Genomic DNA, 20,870 nt, shown 5'->3' with positions numbered 1-20,870 from the left:
TTTCCTAAAAATACCTGCATTGTTTGTCTCTGCAGAGACAGCCTGGGTCTGAAGCGGCTGCGGTTCGATGCTGGCTGGGCCTGTGCCTGGGTCTACTGAATGGGGGGCCTGCCTTGAGGTAGAAGAGCATAAAAGCAAGTCAGGTTTGCCAGTGAGATTCACCCAACTAATCTTCACCGAGCATCCCACTGGGTGCAAGGTACCCTGCAAAGCAACAAGGAATCCAAACTGGATCCTGCCACCAGGAATGGGAAAAGGGAAGTATGTCAGCGTTAATGCAAGGAAAAGTGTGCCAAGAGCCACAAACTAGGTACAGATAGAGCAATTTAGGAATTTAGGAGACAGTGATTATTCACAATGTCTGAAAAGCAACTGCCCTAAAAATTAATTACGCCTCTTGTATTATCGTGGTGGTGGTATCTGACTTGCAAAGAGCCACCCCGTCTATAAATTACAGGAAAACAGTGCGGGTTTTTTTGGATGGTTGTTTGATTTTTGCCAATGACGAACAGGAAAATGGCTCAAATATTTCTACAATTGGAACACAGTAGCCAATAATTAACTACGGTGACCTAATTTGCTTATTTTAATAAATTAACCTGTATTTTTCCATATTGTCTCTGTTTTTTAAAACAAAAATGCCTGTGTTTATTTCCGAAGAATTGAGATCCAGCTTTATATGATGACAACAATGAAAATTCAGCCTGTCTAATAATATATGCCAAAGATTTGGAATACTAAAAAGAATTGACTTCATTCTTAGAGCACTAATTGGCTATATGACCCCACCCCCCAGGTCTGCTAGGTATTGAGTTCCTGTTCCTAGTATTTAACTAATTTATTCATCCTACATTCACTGGTGCCTCCAGCAGTTTAAATTTAAATTTCTAGACCCCTAAACAAACTCTGTAAAGACGTGGTCAGTCCAGCACGGTTTGAAAGGGCCCCTTGAGGCACCTGGGGGTGGACATACTCTTTTGAGAAGCCAAGGCACACAGCGATGCTATAGCAGTCTCAGCATGCAGCTACTCGGTATTTTTTTTTTATACCAGCACACAATTATGGCCAAAAAGAGAAAGCAAGAGACTACAAAATCGACCCCTTCTTGAGACAAAAAAGGTAAATTCTGGATTCCTGGTTAGAATTACAATTACTTTTTTTTGTACAAATATGAATTATAAGAACAATAATTACCCAGCTATACGAAGCCCAAAGCAAGTAGAGACCGCAGCCTCGCATCACCTGGGAGCTTGTCAGACACGCAGAATCTCAGGCCCCACCTGAGACCCACTGAAACAGAATCTGCATTTTAACAAGATCCCCAGGTGATCTGTCTGCATGTTAAAGTCTGAGAGCCCTGACTTAGAAAGACATAAGCATCAAAATGACTTGAAAAACAAAGGTGGAGAGACGGGGCAAGATGGCGGACTGGTGAACTGTATGTTTTAGTTACTCCTCCAGGAAAGTAGGTAGAAAGCCAGGAACTGCGTAGACTGGACACCACAGAGCAATCTGACTTTGGGGATACTTCATACAACACTCATGAAAATGTGGAACTGCTGAGATCAGCGAAATCTGTAAGTTTTTGCAGCCAGGGGACCCGCGCCCCTCCCTGCCAGGCTCAGTCCCATGGGAGGAGGGGCTGTCAGCTCCGGGAAGGAGAAGGGAGAACTGCAGTGGCAGCCCTTAACGGAAACTCATTCTACTGATCCAAACTCCAACCACAGATAGACTGAGACCAGTCACCAGAGAATCTGAGAGCAGCCGGCCCAGCAGAGAGGAGACAGACATAGAAAAAAACAGCACGAAAAATTCCAAAATAACAGCGAAGGATTTTTGGAGTTCTGGTGAACATAGAAAGGGGAAGGGCAGAGCTCAGGCCCTCAGGCTCGTATGCAAATCCTGAAGAAAAGCTGATCTCTCTGCCCTGTGGAACTATCCTTAATGGCCCTAATTGCTTTGACTCTTAGCATTTCAATAACCCATTAGATCTCTGAGGAGGGCCCTTTTTTTTTTTTTTTTTTTTTAATCCTTTTTTCTTTTTCTAAAACAATTACTCTAAGAAGCCCAATACAGAAGGCTTCAAAGACTTGCAGTTTGGGCAGGTCAAGACAAGAGCAGAACTAAGAGAGCTCTGAGACAAAACACAATAATCCAGTGGCTGAGAAATTTCACTAAACACCACAACTTCCCAAGAAAAGGGGGGTGTTGGCTCAAAGCCATCATCCTGGTGGACAGGAAACACTCCTGCTCATCACCAGCCCCATAGCCCAGAGCTGACCCACACAGCCCAGTGTGACGGAAGTGCTTCAAATAACAGGCACACTCCACAAAACTGGACATGGACATTAGCCTTCCCTGCAACCTCAGCTGATTGTCCCAGAGTTCGGAAGGTGGAGCAGTGTGAATTAACAAAGCCCCATTCAGCCATCATTTCAGCAGACTGGGAGCCTCCCTACACAGCCCAGCAGGCCAGAACCGTCCTGGGGGGACGGCACTCACCCGTGACATAGCACAGTCATCCCTCAACAGAGGACCAGGGGGTGCACGGCCTGGAAGAGGGACCCACTTGCAAGTCTCAGGAGCCATACGCCAATACCAAGGACTTGTGGGTCAGTGGCAAAGACAAGCTGTGGCAGGACTGAACTGAAGGATTAGACTATTGCAGCAGCTTTAAAACTCCAGGATCACCAGGGAGATTTGATTGTTAGAGCCACCCCCCCTCCCTGACTGCTCAGAAACACGCCCCATATACAGGGCGGGCAACACCAACTACACACGCAAGCTTGGTACACCAATTGGACCCCACAAGACTCACTCCCCCACTCACCACAAAGGCAAAGCAGGGGAGAGCTGGCTTGTGGAGAACAGGTGGCTCATGGACGCCACCTGATGGTTAGTTAGAGAAAGTGTACTCCACGAAGCTGTAGATCTGATAAATTAGAGATAAGGACTTCAATTGGTCTACACATCCTAAAAGAACCCTATCAAGTTCAGCAAATGCCAAGAGGTCAAAAACAACAGAAAATTATAAAGCATATGAAAAAACCAGACGATATGGATAACCCAAGCCCAAGCACCCAAATCAAAAGATCAGAAGAGACACAGCACCTAGAGCAGCTACTCAAAGAACTAAAGACGAACAATGAGACCACAGTACGGAATACAAAGGATATCAAGAAGACCCTAGAAGAGCATAAAGAAGACATTGCAAGACTAAATAAAAAAATAGATGATCTTATGGAAATTAAAGAAACTGTTGACCAAATTAAAAAGATTCTGGACACTCATAGTACAAGACTAGAGGAAGTTGAACAACGAATCAGTGACCTGGAAGATGACAGAATGGAAAATGAAAGCATAAAAGAAAGAATGGGGAAAAAAAATGAAAAAATCGAAACGGACCTCAGGGATATGATAGATAATATAAAATGTCCTAATATAAGACTCATGGGTGTTCCAGAAGGGGAAGAAAAGGGTAAAGGTCTAGGAGGAGTATTCAAAGAAATTGTTGGGAAAAACTTCCCAAATCTTCTAAACAACATAAATACACAAATCATAAATGCTCAGCGAACTCCAAATAGAATAAATCCAAATAAACCCACTCCGAGATATATTCTGATCAGACTGTCAAACACAGAAGAGAAGGAGCAAGTTCTGAAAGCAGCAAGAGAAAAGCAATTCACCACATACAAAGGAAGAAGCATATGACTAAGTAGTGACTACTCAGCAACCACTATGGAGGCAAGAAGGCAGTGGCACAACATATTTAAAATTCTGAGTGAGAAAAATTTCCAACCAAGAATACTTTATCCAGCAAAGCTCTCCTTCAAATTTGAGGGAGAGCTTAAATTTTTCACAGACAAACAAATGCTGAGAGAATTTGCTAACAAGAGACCTGCCCTACTGGAGATACTAGAGGGAGCCCTACAGACAGAGAAACAAAGAAAGGACACAGAGACTTGGAGAAAGGTTCAGTACTAAAGAGATTCGGTATGGGTACATTAAAGGATATTAATAGAGAGAGGGGAAAAATATATATCACAAACATAAACCAAAGGATAACATGGCTGATTCAAGAAATGCCTTCACGGTTATAACGTTGAACGTAAATGGATTAAACTCCCCAATTAAAAGATATAGATTCGCAGAATGGATCAAAAAAAATGAACCATCAATATGTTGCATACAAGAGACTCATCTTAGACACAGGGACACAAAGAAATTGAAAGTGAAAGGATGGAAAAAAATATTTCACGCAAGCTACAGCCAAAAGAAAGCAGGTGTAGCAATATTAATCTCAGATAAAATAGACTTTAAATGCAGGGATGTTTTGAGAGACAAAGAAGGCCACTATATACTAATAAAAGGGACAATTCAACAAGAAGAAATAACAATCATAAATGTCTATGCACCCAATCAAGGTGCCACAAAATACATGAGAGAAACACTGGCAAAACTAAAGGAAGCAATTGATGTTTCCACAATAATTGTGGGAGACTTCAACACATCACTCTCTCCTATAGATAGATCAACCAGACAGAGGACCAATAAGGAAATTGAAAACCTAAACAATCTGATTAATGAATTAGATTTAACAGACATATACAGGACATTACATCCCAAAACACAAGGATACACATACTTCTCTAGTGCTCACGGAACTTTCTCCAGAATAGATCATGTGCTGGGACATAAAACAAGCCTCAGTAAATTTAAAAAGATTGAAATTCTTCACTGCACATTCTCTGACCACAATGGAATACAATTAGAAGTCAATAACCATCAGAGACTTAGAAAATTCACAAATACCTGGAGGTTAAACAACACTCACCTAAACGATCAGTGGGTTAAAGAAGAAATAGCAAGAGAAATTGCTAAATATATAGAGACGAATGAAAATGAGAACACAACATACCAAAACCTATGGGATGCAGCAAAAGCAGTGCTGAGCGGGAAATTTATAGCACTAAACGCATATATTAAAAAGGAAGAAAGAGCCAAAATCAAAGAACTAATGGATCAACTGAAGAAGCTAGAAAATGAACAGCAAACCAATCCTAAACCAAGTAGAAGAAAAGAAATAACAAGGATTAAAGCAGAAATAAATGACATAGAGAACAAAAAAACAATAGAGAGGATAAATATCACCAAAAGTTGTTTCTTTGAGAAGATCAAGAAGATTGACAAGCCCCTAGCTAGACTGACAAAATCAAAAAGAGAGAAGACCCATATAAACAAAATAATGAATGAAAAAGGTGACATAACTGCAGATCCTGAAGAAATTAAAAAAATTATAAGAGGATACTACGAACAACTGTATGGCAACAAACTGGATAATGTAGAGGAAATGGACAATTTCCTGGAAACATATGAACAACCTAGACTGACCAGAGAAGAAATAGAAGACCTCAATCAACCCATCACAAGCAAAGAGATCCAATCAGTCATCCAAAAGCTTCCCACAAATAAATGCCCAGGGCCAGATGGCTTCACAGGGGAATTCTACCAAACTTTCCAGAAAGAACTGACACCAATCTTACTCAAACTCTTTCAAAACATTGAAAAAAATGGAACACTACCTAACTCATTTTGTGAAGCTAACATCAATCTAATACCAAAAGCAGGCAAAGATGCTACAAAAAAGGAAAACTACCGGCCAATCTCCCTAATGAATATAGATGCAAAAATCCTCAACAAAATACTTGCAAATCGAATCCAAAGACACATTAAAAAAATCATACACCATGACCAAGTGGGGTTCATTCCAGGCATGCAAGGATGGTTCAACATAAGAAAATCAATCAATGTATTACAACATATTAAAAATTCAAAAGGGAAAAATCAAATGATCATCTCAATAGACGCTGAAAAAGCATTTGACAAAATCCAACATCCGTTTTTGATAAAAACACTTCAAAAGGTAGGAATTGAAGGAAACTTCCTCAATATGATAAAGAGCATATATGAAAAACCCACAGCCAGCATAGTACTCAATGGTGAGAGACTGAAAGCCTTCCCTCTAAGATCAGGAACAAGACAAGGATGCCTGCTGTCACCACTGTTATTCAACATTGTGCTGGAAGTGCTAGCCAGGGCAATCCGGCAAGACAAAGAAATAAAAGGCATCCAAATTGGAAAAGAAGAAGTAAAACTGTCATTGTTTGCAGATGATATGATCTTATATCTGGAAAACCCTGAGAAACTGACGATACAGCTACTAGAGCTAATAAACAAATTTAGCAAAGTAGCAGGATACAAGATTAATGCACATAAGTCAGTAATGTTTCTATCTGCTAGAAATGAACAAACTGAAGAGACACTCAAGAAAAAGATACCATTTTCAATAGCAACTAAAAAAATCAAGTACCTAGGAATAAACTTAACCAAAGATGTAAAAGACCTATACAAAGAAAACTACATAACTCTACTAAAAGAAATAGAAGGGGACCTTAAAAGATGGAAAAATATTCCATGTTCATGGATAGGAAGGGTAAATGTCATTAAGATGTCAATTCTACCCAAACTCATCTACAGATTCAATGCAATCCCAATCAAAATTCCAACAACCTACTTTGCAGACTTGGAAAAGCTAGTTATCAAATTTATTTGGAAAGGGAAGATGCCTCGAATTGCTAAAGACACTCTAAAAAAGAAAAACGAAGTGGGAGGACTTACACTCCCTGACTTTGAAGCTTATTATAAAGCCACAGTTGTCAAAACAGCATGGTACTGGCACAAAGATAGACGTATAGATCAATGGAATCGAATTGAGAATTCAGAGATAGACCCTCAGATCTATGGCCGACTGATCTTTGATAAGGCCCCCAAAGTCACTGAACTGAGTCATAATGGTCTATTCAACAAATGGGGCTGGGAGAGTTGGCTATCCATATTGAAAAGAATGAAAGAGGACCCCTACCTCACACCCTACAGAAAAATTAACTCAAAATGGACCAAAGATCTCAATATAAAAGAAAGTACCATAAAACTCCTAGAAGATAATGTAGGAAAACATCTTCAAGACCTTGTATTAGGCGGACACTTCCTAGACTTTACACCCAAAGCACAAGCAACAAAAGAAAAAATAGATAAATGGGAACTCCTCAAGCTTAGAAGTTTCTGCACCTCAAAGGAATTTCTCAAAAAGGTAAAGAGGCAGCCAACTCAATGGGAAAAAATTTTTGGAAACCATGTATCTGACAAAAGACTGATATCTTGCATATATAAAGAAATCCTACAACTCAATGACAATAGTACGGACAGCCCAATTATAAAATGGGCAAAAGATATGAAAAGACAGTTCTCTGAAGAGGAAAGACAAACGGCCAAGAAACACATGAAAAAATGTTCAGCTTCACTAGCTATTAGAGAGATGCAAATTAAGACCACAATGAGATACCATCTAACACCTATTAGAATGGCTGCCATTAAACAGGAAACTACAAATGCTGGAGGGGATGTGGAGAAATTGGAACTCTTATTCATTGTTGGTGGGACTGTATAATGGTTCAGCCACTCTGGAAGTCTGTCTGGCAGTGCCTTAGAAAACTAGATATAGAGTTACCGTTCGATCCAGCGATTGCACTTCTCGGTATATACCCGGAAGATCGGAAAGCAGTGACACGAACAGATATCTGCACGCCAATGTTCATAGCAGCATTATTCACAATTGCCAAGAGATGGAAACAACCCAAATGTCCTTCAACAGATGAGTGGATAAATAAAATGTGGTATATACACATGATGGAATACTACACGGCAGTAAGAAGGAACGACCTCGTGAAACATGACAACATGGATGAACCTTGAAGACATAATGCTGAGCGAAATAAGCCAGGCACAGAAAGAGAAATATTATATGCTACCACTAATGTGAACTTTGAAAAATGTAAAACGAATGGTTTATAATGTAGAATGTAGGGGAACTAGCAGTAGAGAGCAATTAAGGAAGGGGGAACAATAATCCAAGAAGAACAGATAAGCTATTTAACGTTCTGGGGATGCCCAGGAATGACTATGGTCTGTTAATTTCTGATGGATATAGTAGGAGCAAGTTCACAGAAATGTTGCTATATTATGTAACTTTCTTGGGGTAAAGCAGGAACAGGTTGGAAGTAAAGCAGTTATCTTAGGTTAGTTGTCTTTTTCTTACTCCCTTGTTATGGTCTCTTTGAAATGTTCTTTTATTGTATGTTTTTCTTTTTCTTTTTTTTTTTTTTTTAATTTTTTTTTTCCATACAGTTGATATAAAAAGGAAAAAAAGGTTAAAAAAAAGGAAAAAAACAAGGAAGAAAATACGTAGTGCCCTCTTGAGGAGCCTGTGGAAAATGCAGGGGTATTGGCCTACCCACCTCAATGGTTGCTAACATGACCACAGGCATAGTGAACTGGTGGTTTGATGGGTTTAGCCCTCTACCGTAGGTTTTACCCTTGGGAAGACGGTTGCTGTAAAGGAGAGGCTAGGCCTCCCTATAATTGTGCCTAAGAGCCTCCTCCCAAATGCCTCTTTGTTGCTCAGATGTGGCCCTATCTCTCTAGCTAAGCCAACTCGAAATGTGAAATCACTGCCCTCCCCCCTACGTGGGATCAGACACCTAGGGGAGTGAATCTCCCTGGCAATGTGGAATATGACTCCCGGGGAAGAATGTAGACCTGGCATCGTGGGACGGAGAACATCTTCTTGACCAAAAGGGGGATGTGAAAGGAAATGAAATAAGCTTCAGTGGCAGAGAGATTCCAAAAGGAGTCGAGAGGTCACTCTGGTGGGCACTCTTATGCACAATTTAGACAACCCTTTTTAGGTTCTGAAGAATTTGGGTAGCTGGTGGTGGATACCTGAAACTATCAAACTACAACCCAGAACCCATGAATCTTGAAGACAATTGTATAAAAATGTAGCTTATGAGGGGTGACAATGGGATTGGGAAAGCCATAAGGACCACACTCCCCTTTGTCTAGTTTATGGATGGATGAGTGGAAAAATAGGGGAAGGAAACAAACAAACAAACAGACAAAGGTACCCAGTGTTCTTTTTTACTTCAATTGCTCTTTTTCACTTTTATTATTATTCTTATTATTTTTGTGTGTGTGCTAATGAAGGTGTCAGGGATTGATTTAGGTGATGAATGTACAACTATGTAATGGTACTGTGAACAATCGAATGTACGATTTGTTTTGTATGACTGCGTGGTATGTGAATATATCTCAATAAAATGAAGATTAAAAAAAACAAAAACAAAAAAAACAAAGGTGTGAAAAATTAAATCCCCCTAATTTCACCAGTAGAAAAACGGTCTCCATAGGAAGGTGAAAGAATGAGAGAGCTGGGTTTGAGGTTAGCTGACTTTTCTATTGCTACTAATTTGCTCTGTGACCCCAGGCTTCATGTCTTCTCATTTGTAAAGTAAGGATAAAAGTGCCTCCTCACAAAATTGGTATGAATTTCCATCAGGTAACTGAAATCAACTTGTGAAACATATTAACCAACTCAAAGGAATTCCAGCCCCTGCACTAACCCACTCGCCTTGCTGAATTTGGTGATGGCGAGGGTAGCTGCACAGGCAGGAGGCCTGAACGGTTCCTGTTTAGGCCTGTTATCTTGGTGAGAGTAAAAAGACCACTCCTGGCCCTTCTCAAGTGTTTTGGCTTGGACAATAAATTATATTGCTACCCTAGTAATTTAGCTAGCTCTTACCCAGAGCTTCAAATGTGCCAAACGCCGTGTTGAATGTCCAGAGTCTAGGATAGATGCCTCAACAAAGAAAGAAAGCTGTTTACTTTATTCTTGAGATAAACAAAAGCTGCGATGTTTGTTGACCATACATAAAAGCAAAAACATTAAAATAATAACGGTTTCTCTATTATATTAAGGCGGCACAACATTATTGGAAAATATTAGAAATAAGATCCAAAAAGCAAATGCTTTAGCAAACTTGGCACTACTTGAATTCTGTGAATGTTTCCCTATGATGTTAATAACTTATAAGCATGGAACGTCCTAAATTTGCCAGACGTTTTCTTTCATTTCACAATCTCACTGGTCTAATTAAAATAATGCTATATTAAAAGTCTGGCATCAAATTCTTACAGAGCCAAGGCAACGGGATAAAATATCTAGTTTTTTGATGACTATTTAGAAAATGTATTATAGTAGAGGTTGCATAAATACTAAAAGTTAAGACAGTCTCTGGTTCAAATCCTTGTTATGGTAATAATTCAGCAACTCCTGAAGCAAAGAACTCCTATTTGGATGGCCCCCGGGGACATACTGGCTCAAATGATATAACTTGTTGAGACCTGGTCACCCAAAACAAGAAAATTCTTCAGAGGCATGAAGCCAAGCACCAAAGCTTCCCAGGCTACAAGTCAGCAGCTTAGACTTCTGAGTTGGATCGCTCGGAGCAGCTGGTGTGTGACTCTGTTAAGGCTCAACAGGCGTCTACACAGGAAAACAATGGGGCTGCAGCATGTCTCAACGAGCCAATAACCCAGATGGCAAGTAATCAATATAGTGAAAATACTGCCTAGGCCCAAAAGACAAAACCTTAGGTCTAAATCTGAATACAAAATGCTGTTGCTTTTCTTTTACTTGTTTGTTAGTGGTGTTTTCCAATAAACTAAGATGAGCTGGGGTGGGAGATGAAAGCAGTTTTAGAAATGCATATCATCATAGACCCACTGACGGCTCAAAGAAACAGCGAGGTCAGAGTGGCTCTGAGTTTTAGAGGGCTCAACAGCAAACATTTTAATGTGTGGCAGAGGACTAACTTCCTTTTTTTTCCTTAAAAAATCACAATAATACTATGTTTTACAGTTTGCAAAGAACTTTAACATTTATTATTAAATTTGACAGCCTAAACGTTTTAAGGCAGGTATGGAGGTACTATTAACTTTTACTTTCTAAATTTTAATTTATTTTTAATAAAAGAGCAGTGGAGCCTCAGGAAAGTTTAGTGACTGATCTAAGGTCACCAAAGTGGGGAGGTGAGGCAGGATGAGGCCCGTCTCCCAGTTCACTGCTCTGGTCTAGACATAATTGTCTGTACTAAAGCTTAAAGCAAAAAGAGTTTAAAAACCTCTGAAATCTGCCAAAATTAATCTCGCTGTAGCTGCACTAGAATTTTTACCTTCAATCCTTATTCATATCTCTTGAAAGAGAATGACAGGAGAAGATTTATGACAAGTCTGTATGCTTCCTTGGAAGTAGAACTTAAACAATTTTAGCCTTGGGCCAACTTTCACAAACCAAGGCAACAAACTAAATCCTTGTGGTGACACAGCACAGAACAGCTCTAAAGTGAAAGCACTAGAATTTTGCTGTTCTAAAAATACCACTTAAAATGGAAATGGGTCTGCTATTTTGTGACACAGTTTCAGAAACATAGGCCATTTTCTACTATATCAAGGGGTTTTTAACTAGGAAAAACTGGAGAGAGAAAAACCACACAACGTTCGAATACCGACCTAATCAACTTTGACAGAACTCTAAGGAAATTCTGATGTGAAAGTAATGGATCTTCTGACCCCACCCCCACCCTGCGCCTCCCTTACTATTGGGTGATCTTTAGCAAATTACTGAATCTGTCTAAGCATCAGCTTCTCCCTTTATAAAGTGTAGATAACAATAAACCTTATTTTGGAAATTAATGGAGAGGATTAAATAAGAAAAATCATATAAAATAACAAATGCTAACTTGTATTATTTATTGTTTGATAAGCAATTTCTGAGAAAGATAACTAGAGATACATTTTCGTATACTGGCTAATGGAAAAAATTATACCATAAATGTCATATTCTCTAAAAAAAGCCAATTGACTATATTTTGTGCTGAGTAATGTAGTTTAGGGCAATAAAATTACTGAGTAAAAGTAAACTTTAGGATGAGAACCATTATGGAAATTAAGAAGATTACACATGAGGAAGCAAGGTATTGTTCATCAGGAAGATATAACAACTCTGTACTTTAAGGCGTCTCATAAAACATTCTCAAAATATAGAGGACAAAACTGGATAGAACAAGGGGAAAAAACTGATATATCCACCATCCTAGTAGAAGACTAACACCTCTCAATTTTTGCTAAGTCCAAAAAATTAGTAATATATTGAAGATCTGAACGACACGATTAAAAACTTGCCTTAATAGATCTGTATAAAACCCCAGGCCCAACAATTAGAGAATATACCATTTACTCAACCCTAGGCAGAACATTTATGTAAAACTGACCACAAATGAGGACATAAGATTAACTGCAACAAACTGTGAAGAATCAATACCAGATAGGCCAATTAATTGGATATCAATATCAAAAAGATAAGTAACTTCCTTGTAGAGATTTAAAAATTTTTAAGCATACTTCTAAACAAACCATTGGTCAGACAACATTAAAAATTTAATAACAAAATACACTGTGGTAAAATGTGGCATGCAGCTAAACCACTGCATCCACAGTTTAAAATATATAGTTTTAGCTTTAAATGCCTCTGCTAGATAGGAAGACTGGAACTTAAATTGCTAAGTATCCACCTTAAGAAATTGGGGGGAAAAGAGACAAAGGAGGAGGAAGGCCAGAGAACAATAGAAGCAGAGACTAATGTTAAAACTTAAACAAAATAGAGAGGATAAACAAAGTCAGCATTAGTTCTTCGAAAATACTAATAAAAAATAAAACAGAAAAATCTCTGGCAGGATTAGAGGATTAGTGGAGTAAAAATGAGACACTTCCTTAGGAATGAAAGAAGACATAATTACAGATTGATGAGAATTAGAAGGATAAGAGAATGCTATAAACAACTTTATATCAACAAACTTGAAAACTTGGATTAAATGGATAAATTTCTAGAAAATTACAATTTACCAAAGATTATTTATGAAGAATTATTTATGACTATTAAAGAATCAGCAATTTTTAAAAATCTTCCCACAGATAAAATAACAGACCCTGGCTGGTTTTATAGATAAATTTTGACAAAATTTCAAGTAATAGATTATTACAATTTTATAAAAATGCTTGTAGGGAAGAGAAAAAGAGGGAATACTTACCAACTCCTTTTATGAAATTAGTAGATACTGACAAAGAAAAGTAGGAGAAAGAACAATTCCAAGCCAATCTCCCTCATAAACATAGATGCAAAAATCCTCTACATAGGAAATATTAGCGAACTGAAACCAGCGGGGTCAAAAAAAAAATAATAATTTTAGATAAAGTTGATTTAATCCAGGAATACAAAGGTGGCCTAACATTAAACATTAACATTCACTACACTGACTGATTAAAGGAAAAGAATAATCCTATTACCTCAGAATAATGTCTGATAAAATGCAACATCCATTAATGATGCTTTTAAAAAGCTCAGCGATTGGGGAATAGAAAGGAATTTCCTTTTCCTGATAAGGAATATCTCTAGCAAACACCTTTCTTTATGGTAAAACATTAGAAACATTTCCTTTAAAAATCAGGATCAAAGCAAATCACAACTTCTATTCAACCCTTTGCCAGAGGTCCTAGTTAGTGCAGTAAGGCCAGAAAAAGAAAGAAAGGATACATGGGTTGAAAAAGGAGAGTAAACTATCATCATCTGCAACAGATTTAAATGTCTCGTTAAAAACTTTTAAAAAATCCACAGACAAGTTATTGGAATTAATTATGTTTAGCAAAATTGCTGGAAATATTAACATACCAAAAAGGATAAGTTGCACTTTTAGGCACTAGCAAGAAACAATTAGAATATATAATTTTAAAAAATATACCATTTTCAAATAGTATCAAAAAGGTAAGGTATCTGGAACTAAGTCTAACAAAAAGATGAATAAGACTCTTAGAAAGAAAATTTTTAAACTCTATTAAAAGACTTAAAAAAGATCTACAAAAGAGTAAAATATGCCATGTTCATGGATTGGAAAATTCAATATTCAGTGTTATCAGTTCTCCCAAACTGACTTATAGATTTAATGTAATCCCAACCAAACTTCCTACAGGGTTTTTTTAAGAAAACAGATAAACTGATTGTAAAATGCACACGGAAGAGCAAAGACCCCAGAAAAGACAAGAAAGTATTGAAAACGAATGCATTGAGGAAGATGTGTCCTACCACATGTCAAGATTTCTTATATAGCTGACAGCATGGCACTGGACTTGGGACAGACCATTTGAACAATGGAACAAAAGAGAAGTCCTGTGAACAGAAACTGCCTATCTATGGGTACCTGGCATATGATAAATCATTGGAAAAGGATAAATTATTCAATAAATGGTGCTGGGACAGTTGGTTATCCAACGGGAAAAAATGAAAATTGGGTTCCTACCTTACCACAAACATGAAGAGAATTTCCAACTTGATTAAAAAGCAGAATATGAAGGAAAAATCAGAATTTTTAGAAGACGACTACCTTTATGACTTCTAGGGAAACAAAGATTTACTCAGTAAGATATAAAAAGCATGAACTATAAAGAAAAGATGACTAAATTCAATAACACGAAAATGAAAGAATTAAGCCCATCAAAAGAAACCAGAAGGAAAGTGAAAAGACAATCCATAAACTGAGAGAAGACATTTGATAAACAAAGGATTATTATTCCAATATATCAAGAATTCCTAGAAATCAATAAGAAAAAGACAAAGCACCAAAGGGGAAAATAAGCCTAAGACAAACAGGCATTTGACAGAAGAGAAAATAAAAATGAACAATACAAACGTAAAAAGATGCTCAACCTTGAAAGTAACAAAGGGCTGCTCATTCCATTTCAAAACCTTAAAACTGGCAAATACTAAATTTCTGACAGTATCAAGTGTCAGCAACAGGAATCGTTGCTGATGGGAGTGAAAATTAGTACCAACATTTGAAAAATAATTCAGCAAATCACAGAAGAGTATAAACAACACAGTACCATTTTTATAAAGCTCAAAAACAAAACTGAAGGATGTATCGCTTAGGAATAAATAACTTATGTAATAAAAATTATTTTTAAAATGAGGTATTAGTAAGAGTTCATGGCTGTTATTACCTCTGGGGAGGGTAAAGGGTCAGGCGATAGGGTTAGAGAAAGTATATTGCTAATTTCTAATTGGGTCATGGTTTTGCAGCTGTTCATGCTACAAATATTATTTTGAAGCATTCAATATTAATTAAAAAGTTTATTAATTTCAGAGGCATCTCCTCCAAGCTCTAATCATTTCTGAGAAGAATCAACTGAACTGAAATTAGTCTCATTATAATTCCCCTCCATGGGATGGCAGTATCTTTCAATTATTATATGATAGCCTCCAGTTTATTTTTTCTAGTCCATAAACGTGTTCTTAAACCATTTCTAATACAAAGGGGGTTTCCAATCTCACACTAAACCAGCAGCCTCTCTTCAGGATACTGTAAAATATGGCATTCCAAATTGAACAAAATACTATATGTACATCCAAAGACATCTGGGGTTGGAAGCCCTGCTCCATACAATACGCTGAGGGCAAAGGGGGTGTTCTGGAAAAAGGTGGGGACAGTGTGAATGTATGGGGGGATGAGGGGCTGTTCATTAAACACTGAGGAATTGAGGACAAAAGGTAGTTACTTCCAGAGGGGATAAGGTAGGCAATCAAATCCCAGGTTTAGACAGGCACCTGGCTAATTCAATTCAGGAACACATAGTCCCAGAGTCCTAGGAAGTATTCAGTCCAAGAAAGCGGGATGGCAATAGGGATTTAGAAATGCCAAGTGAAGGAGCAGATGTTCTGGGCAAAGCAGGGTCATTTTCCGAAATCCACCTAAAAGCTGACATGAATAGATTACAAATCTAGGGCAAGGACAAAAAAAGATCCTGCTCCCTTTAGTAATCAGTACTTGGGGGCAGTGAGAGAAAGAATATAAAACTCAAAATGGTCTGGAAGTCAGGGACAGCCAAGCTTCTCCATGGGGATATTTAGGTACATGGCGGGGGTGGGGGGTGGGGGGTGGTTGGGGGGTGTCAAGGGTCAGGCTTTCAAATTGCACAATGGAAGTGCTTACCATTTTCAATTGGGGTGTAGGGAATAAGACTATCTTCCTTGAATCCAAGAACCCAATAGTTGTTTTAAAAAAAAAAGCCCTTGTGATTTTGTAACAGATTGGGGCTAGAGGAATGCAAGGTGGTTAGGAGGGCAGACTATGCCATTAAATACGAATAGACAGTAACAAGAGGTCCCAATTTCAGAAATATTCACACACACACACACACACACACACACACACACACACAATCGCATCTTTTACTGGATTAGGGAGGACAAGGAACTTCCCCAGCATCACCACCACATGAGATAGCACTCCCCTCATCTTCCCAAGTTTCAGGTTGCAAAGCACAATCATTTTTGATTTTGTTTTGTGACAACTGTTCTTTGAGCTGTTTCTCCAACATCTACTTCCGCATCACTGCATCTGGAGGTGATGATACAACCAATTCGAAGATCCAGAAATGCCTCTAGCTTAGAATCGGCACTTCCTGCTACCAAATGCTGCTGGGTTTTCTCTTGTCTTCTCTCCTTCCTTGAAATTTTCTTTCACCTTCTTTTCCCTTGATTTATCTGTTCTCTGGTACCAGGACACAAGGTTGTTATTGGTCTAGACTGTGTCATGTTTTCGGAAAGTGTAGGAAGGGCAGTAGAAATCATCTGGGACCATCTCTCTTTCTCTCCCTGCGCTTTCCCTCCCCCTTTTTTCCACTTCATGAAATTTATGCCTTGAGATGATAGCTCTTGCCCGGAATTCCTGACTTTAAATTCCTCACCTTTCCCAATATCTCCACCAAGTTTCTTTTCCAGGAACCTCCTATCCCTCTAGAATTAGAACACAGTTCAGCAATCCTTTCCCTTATTTTTCTTGAGAAATTTTATCCAGCTATATCTCAAGACATACTCTCCTGTTAACACAACTTCCCTAAATATACTTAAAAGTCGTCTTATTTACTACTGTGCTAAATAAAACCGTATGGGCATTGTTATACTGTATTGCAAGTACATTAAGTTCTTAGTCTCTTATACGGTAGATTACAAAAGAATATTAAACTAGCAGATGGAAACAACTTCAGATTCCTGAGTCAATCTCAGATGTCTTCACCAATTCAGCTGCCTAAATGGTTGATTATGAAGTGTGGATTCCAATGATATCCAGAGATATCTAATGTTATGTGGTAATATATATCTCTTTTAATTTTTTTATGCATATATATTGTCTTTTTAAAAATTAGAATCATCCTGGGAGCTTTGTAACTTGCTGTCAAACAATATATTGTGAGGTGGTGGGGGCGGTTTTCCATCTTTACTATAAAAGAAAAATATTATGATATTATGAAACAATATTCTCTGATGGAATGAAAATGTAGACTGAATATAATACAAGGTGTAAGATATCTGCCAAATTGGGAATTCCATGATGTGCTTGAACAAACTTCTTTTATTTCAGAGTGGCCAGATCTTGAGCCTTGTTGAGATGTTCGAGATGGGGAAACCCCTAATTTTAGATGAATCAACCATCCTTCAAGTCCAAACTTGAACCAGAAATGTTAACTGATAATCGAGAAGATTATGCAGCTTTAGAGAAGGCTGTTTTGAATTAAAATCCAAGATTTCAAATAGGTGCTCAACATTGCCAAGAAATCTTATTTCATTTTCCGCAGGACTGCTTTCACACCCTTTAATACCAGCTATCTCATATCTTCTCTTTCTTCAGTTTTCCTATAACTGCTTTCAATCTACTCTCAGAGCTTAGAACAGTTTTCAACTTTTTGAGAAAACAGAAGTCATTGATTAGAAAGCAACTTTATTTCCGTGCAACCCAATACACTAATCTATGCACTCTAATGTCTTCATTTTGCTTCAGGTTACAACAAAACAAAGGTGTCTCCTTTTAAAAAAGACCAATTCTTTCACACACACACTGAATTCCATTCTTACTTTCCCAAGAATTTTGCTTTTCTGGTATTTCACTCTGTCTTTTTCATCATCAGCCTTCCTGCTTTGCATCTCCCTTTTTGCTTGTCTCTTTTCTTCTCTTTCTCCTTTCAGTTTCTTCCCTTTTCTTCCCCTCCCTGCCACCTAAATCATTATAAATAGTGTACAAACATGCTTTAATATGTGGCAGATAACAGCTAATGGAATCATCATCCAGTCAGATACTAAAGACAAAACTCTCTTGGTAATCTTTGATTACTCCACTTCTCTGACTCTTTATATCTTATCCATTATCAGGTGACTCCTTTCGAATTTCTGTCTGAATTAGCTCGTTTCAGTTCTTCGATTTCTTTCTTCAGTTCAGCATTTTCAACACAAAGTTTCTCCCCCCTTTCAAAGTTGCCTGCAAAACTGCCTTCTCCTCAAGGAGGACGACTCGCTGCTTAAGATATTCAATAATTTAATCTGCCTCTGCACCCTTCTGGTCGAGCCTTTTCAGATCAGCATCACAGGTTGCCATTTCTGCCAAACACAGCATTCAGCCTCCCTTGCATATCTGCAGACATCACCCACATGAAGAGGGGGACAGGAGCTCCCCAATTTACCGATCATTTTAAGGTCACTGGGAGCAGCTGGAAAGGGCTGAAGGCTGGAACCTATGAGAGTTCCCACTGGGAAAAGAAACAATAACCTTTATAGTTCCTTAGACACCACATCTCCCCTAACGCGGACTAAGATTTACTTACTGAGTTTGGGGAAATTTCATTAGACTGTTGATTAATGGTAGGTTCTTTACATCTAAAAACCTGGGATCTTTTTCACATGAACTGCTACCAAATCTGTATCCCTTCAATATTTGTGCTACTGGTTTTAAAATTAATCTTCAATGAATTCTACTTCAGCTTTGATGTTGTGGCTTGTTGAGACAGCTTTGAATCCAGAATGAGTCCCTCTGGTATCTGTTATCTCTGACAGCTTTAAGATACCTGCAGATCTGATAAGGGCACTTCTACATTCTTCCAAAGAATTTATTGGCTGTGCTGAGCCTCAGCTCAGATAAAATACTTGCAGGTGTTGATAAATCACAGCTATATTATCTTATACTCTGAGAGCTCTCTGAACTATACCTTATGATATTAAAAAAAAAAATCCTTTTCTGAAATGCAGCAAGATAGGAAATTAAGCATAAAGATAGAAGCCTTATGGGCTTTAATGTTGTTTACTTACAAAGACTCGGTTTTAAGGAATTCTCTGCTTATCCTTAAGGCTAGGACTGCCCTTTAAATAAAAAAACTCAAGCCACTCACCTTAATTAGTGACAAGAAGAGGCAAGCTCTTTTTGAAAATCAAGGCATTTACATGTCCTTGCCTTCTGGCACTTTTCCCCCATAATCCATGGTACCACAAAATTGTTTAAAATTCTTTCGAGATTATGTCTGCAAGTTCCTTTAGCCCATTGGATGTGTCATCTGAGTCTAGAAATCTGAATTAATGTAAAGCACTGTGATGCTTTCTTCCTACCTTACCTAACTTGGAGTATATTTTGGACCTTATACTGTTTTCTTAAAGCTATCTAGTTAAAAAAATGGTTCTTCTTAATGAAGGGTTTAGTAATAAAATACATATTGAGAAGTTCAGCCTTTTTTGTATATGACATCAGCCTCTAAACATTGGCTTGAGCCTTTTTTTGCTCTGCTACTTGTTCTCTACAAAACAATATTATAAAAATTGACTTTAGTCTTTGTTGTGAATGTCAGCTCAAGATTTAACTTTTTTAAAAAAAATTATACCTAGGTTCCTATCAAAGATTCTAGAAAAGTTTCACTCACTCAGTTTATCTCTCAGAAATGTAAATCCACCAGTGTTCCTATGCCAGACAAGTCCTAAAACCCAGAGGCAACAGCCTCTTTAAGAACAACAACCAGATGCAGCCCTCTTCTTCATAATGTCGACACCCCTTTTCAATATGAACAAGTTAGGGTGGTCACTGCCTAGACACCCCTGACGATACAGAAAGTGATTAAATGAGAGGAAAGGGTAGTAACGGACAAGATAGGATTTAACAAAGGATTACAAATACTGAATTTTTATATAAAAATTTTTTTTTTTTGGAATAGCTGGAGGAAAATAACTGAAGTGGTGGAACTGTAACCTATGGCATTTTTTGAAATTTGCTCTATAGCTACTCATTGGGTTGTACTATGGGGTTTGTCACCTTTCTGTATATGTCTTACATTTCAAAATAAGGGAAGAACTGAAACTGTGGAACTGTAACCCATAACATTCTTTGAAATTACCTATATAACTACTTCTTAAATTGTACTTTGAAAGTTATCACCTTTCTGTGTGTGTATATTTCATAGTAAGGAAATAACTGAAATTGTGAAACTGTAACCCATGACATTCTTTGAAATTTGCTAATTGCTTGTTGAATCATACTTTGAAAGTTATCACTGTTATGTATATACATTAAATTTCACAATTAAAAATGTATAACAAAATTATTACTTTGAAAAGCTCATGGCACTCTTTTGCAGTCATCCTATTTATATATGTGTTTTTCTGATACCTTTTGTTCATATTTTTAAAAAAATCTAAGCTCATCAGAGTTCCTTTCTTAGTGAGAGCAGTTTCTTTAAGTCTCCTGCTTTTCTCTCATGGGCATCTTCCAATCTCCCTATACTTCAACTGCCAAATGTTTATGTCAATTATTCCTGAATATCTGCAGTGTCTACTTGACTCTTGAATTTCAGACTTGTATTACCAAAGGCCTGATGTACAATGACATGTTCATAAGAAGAACTTGGCATTGTCCCCCCTCTCAAACTTGGCCTTCCAGAATGCCCTGTTCATGGAATCTCCATCGTTGACTTTCTCCTCTCCCTCACCCCTGATATCTAACTAGTCTCAAGCCTCGATTCCAATGAAGTCTTTCACACAACTCTTAAATTCTGCT

The 20,870-nt window shown here is 37.9% G+C and overlaps 1 protein-coding gene and 1 pseudogene across 1 annotated transcript in view; both read right to left on the bottom strand.

The window, feature by feature from the left end:
* The window catches only part of LOC119507126 (mitochondrial intermediate peptidase), a 215,638-nt gene that overhangs the window by 103,886 nt on the left and 90,882 nt on the right, over positions 1–20,870 (bottom strand). The gene's annotated exons all lie outside the window — the stretch shown is intronic.
* LOC119507127 lies at positions 16,153–18,531 on the bottom strand (annotated as a pseudogene).

The sequence above is a fragment of the Choloepus didactylus genome, chromosome 12 (assembly GCF_015220235.1).
Source record: "Choloepus didactylus isolate mChoDid1 chromosome 12, mChoDid1.pri, whole genome shotgun sequence".
Lineage (NCBI taxonomy): Eukaryota > Metazoa > Chordata > Mammalia > Pilosa > Megalonychidae > Choloepus > Choloepus didactylus.
Note: the sequence above shows the minus strand (reverse complement) of the source record. Positions and strands in the feature narration are given on the sequence as shown.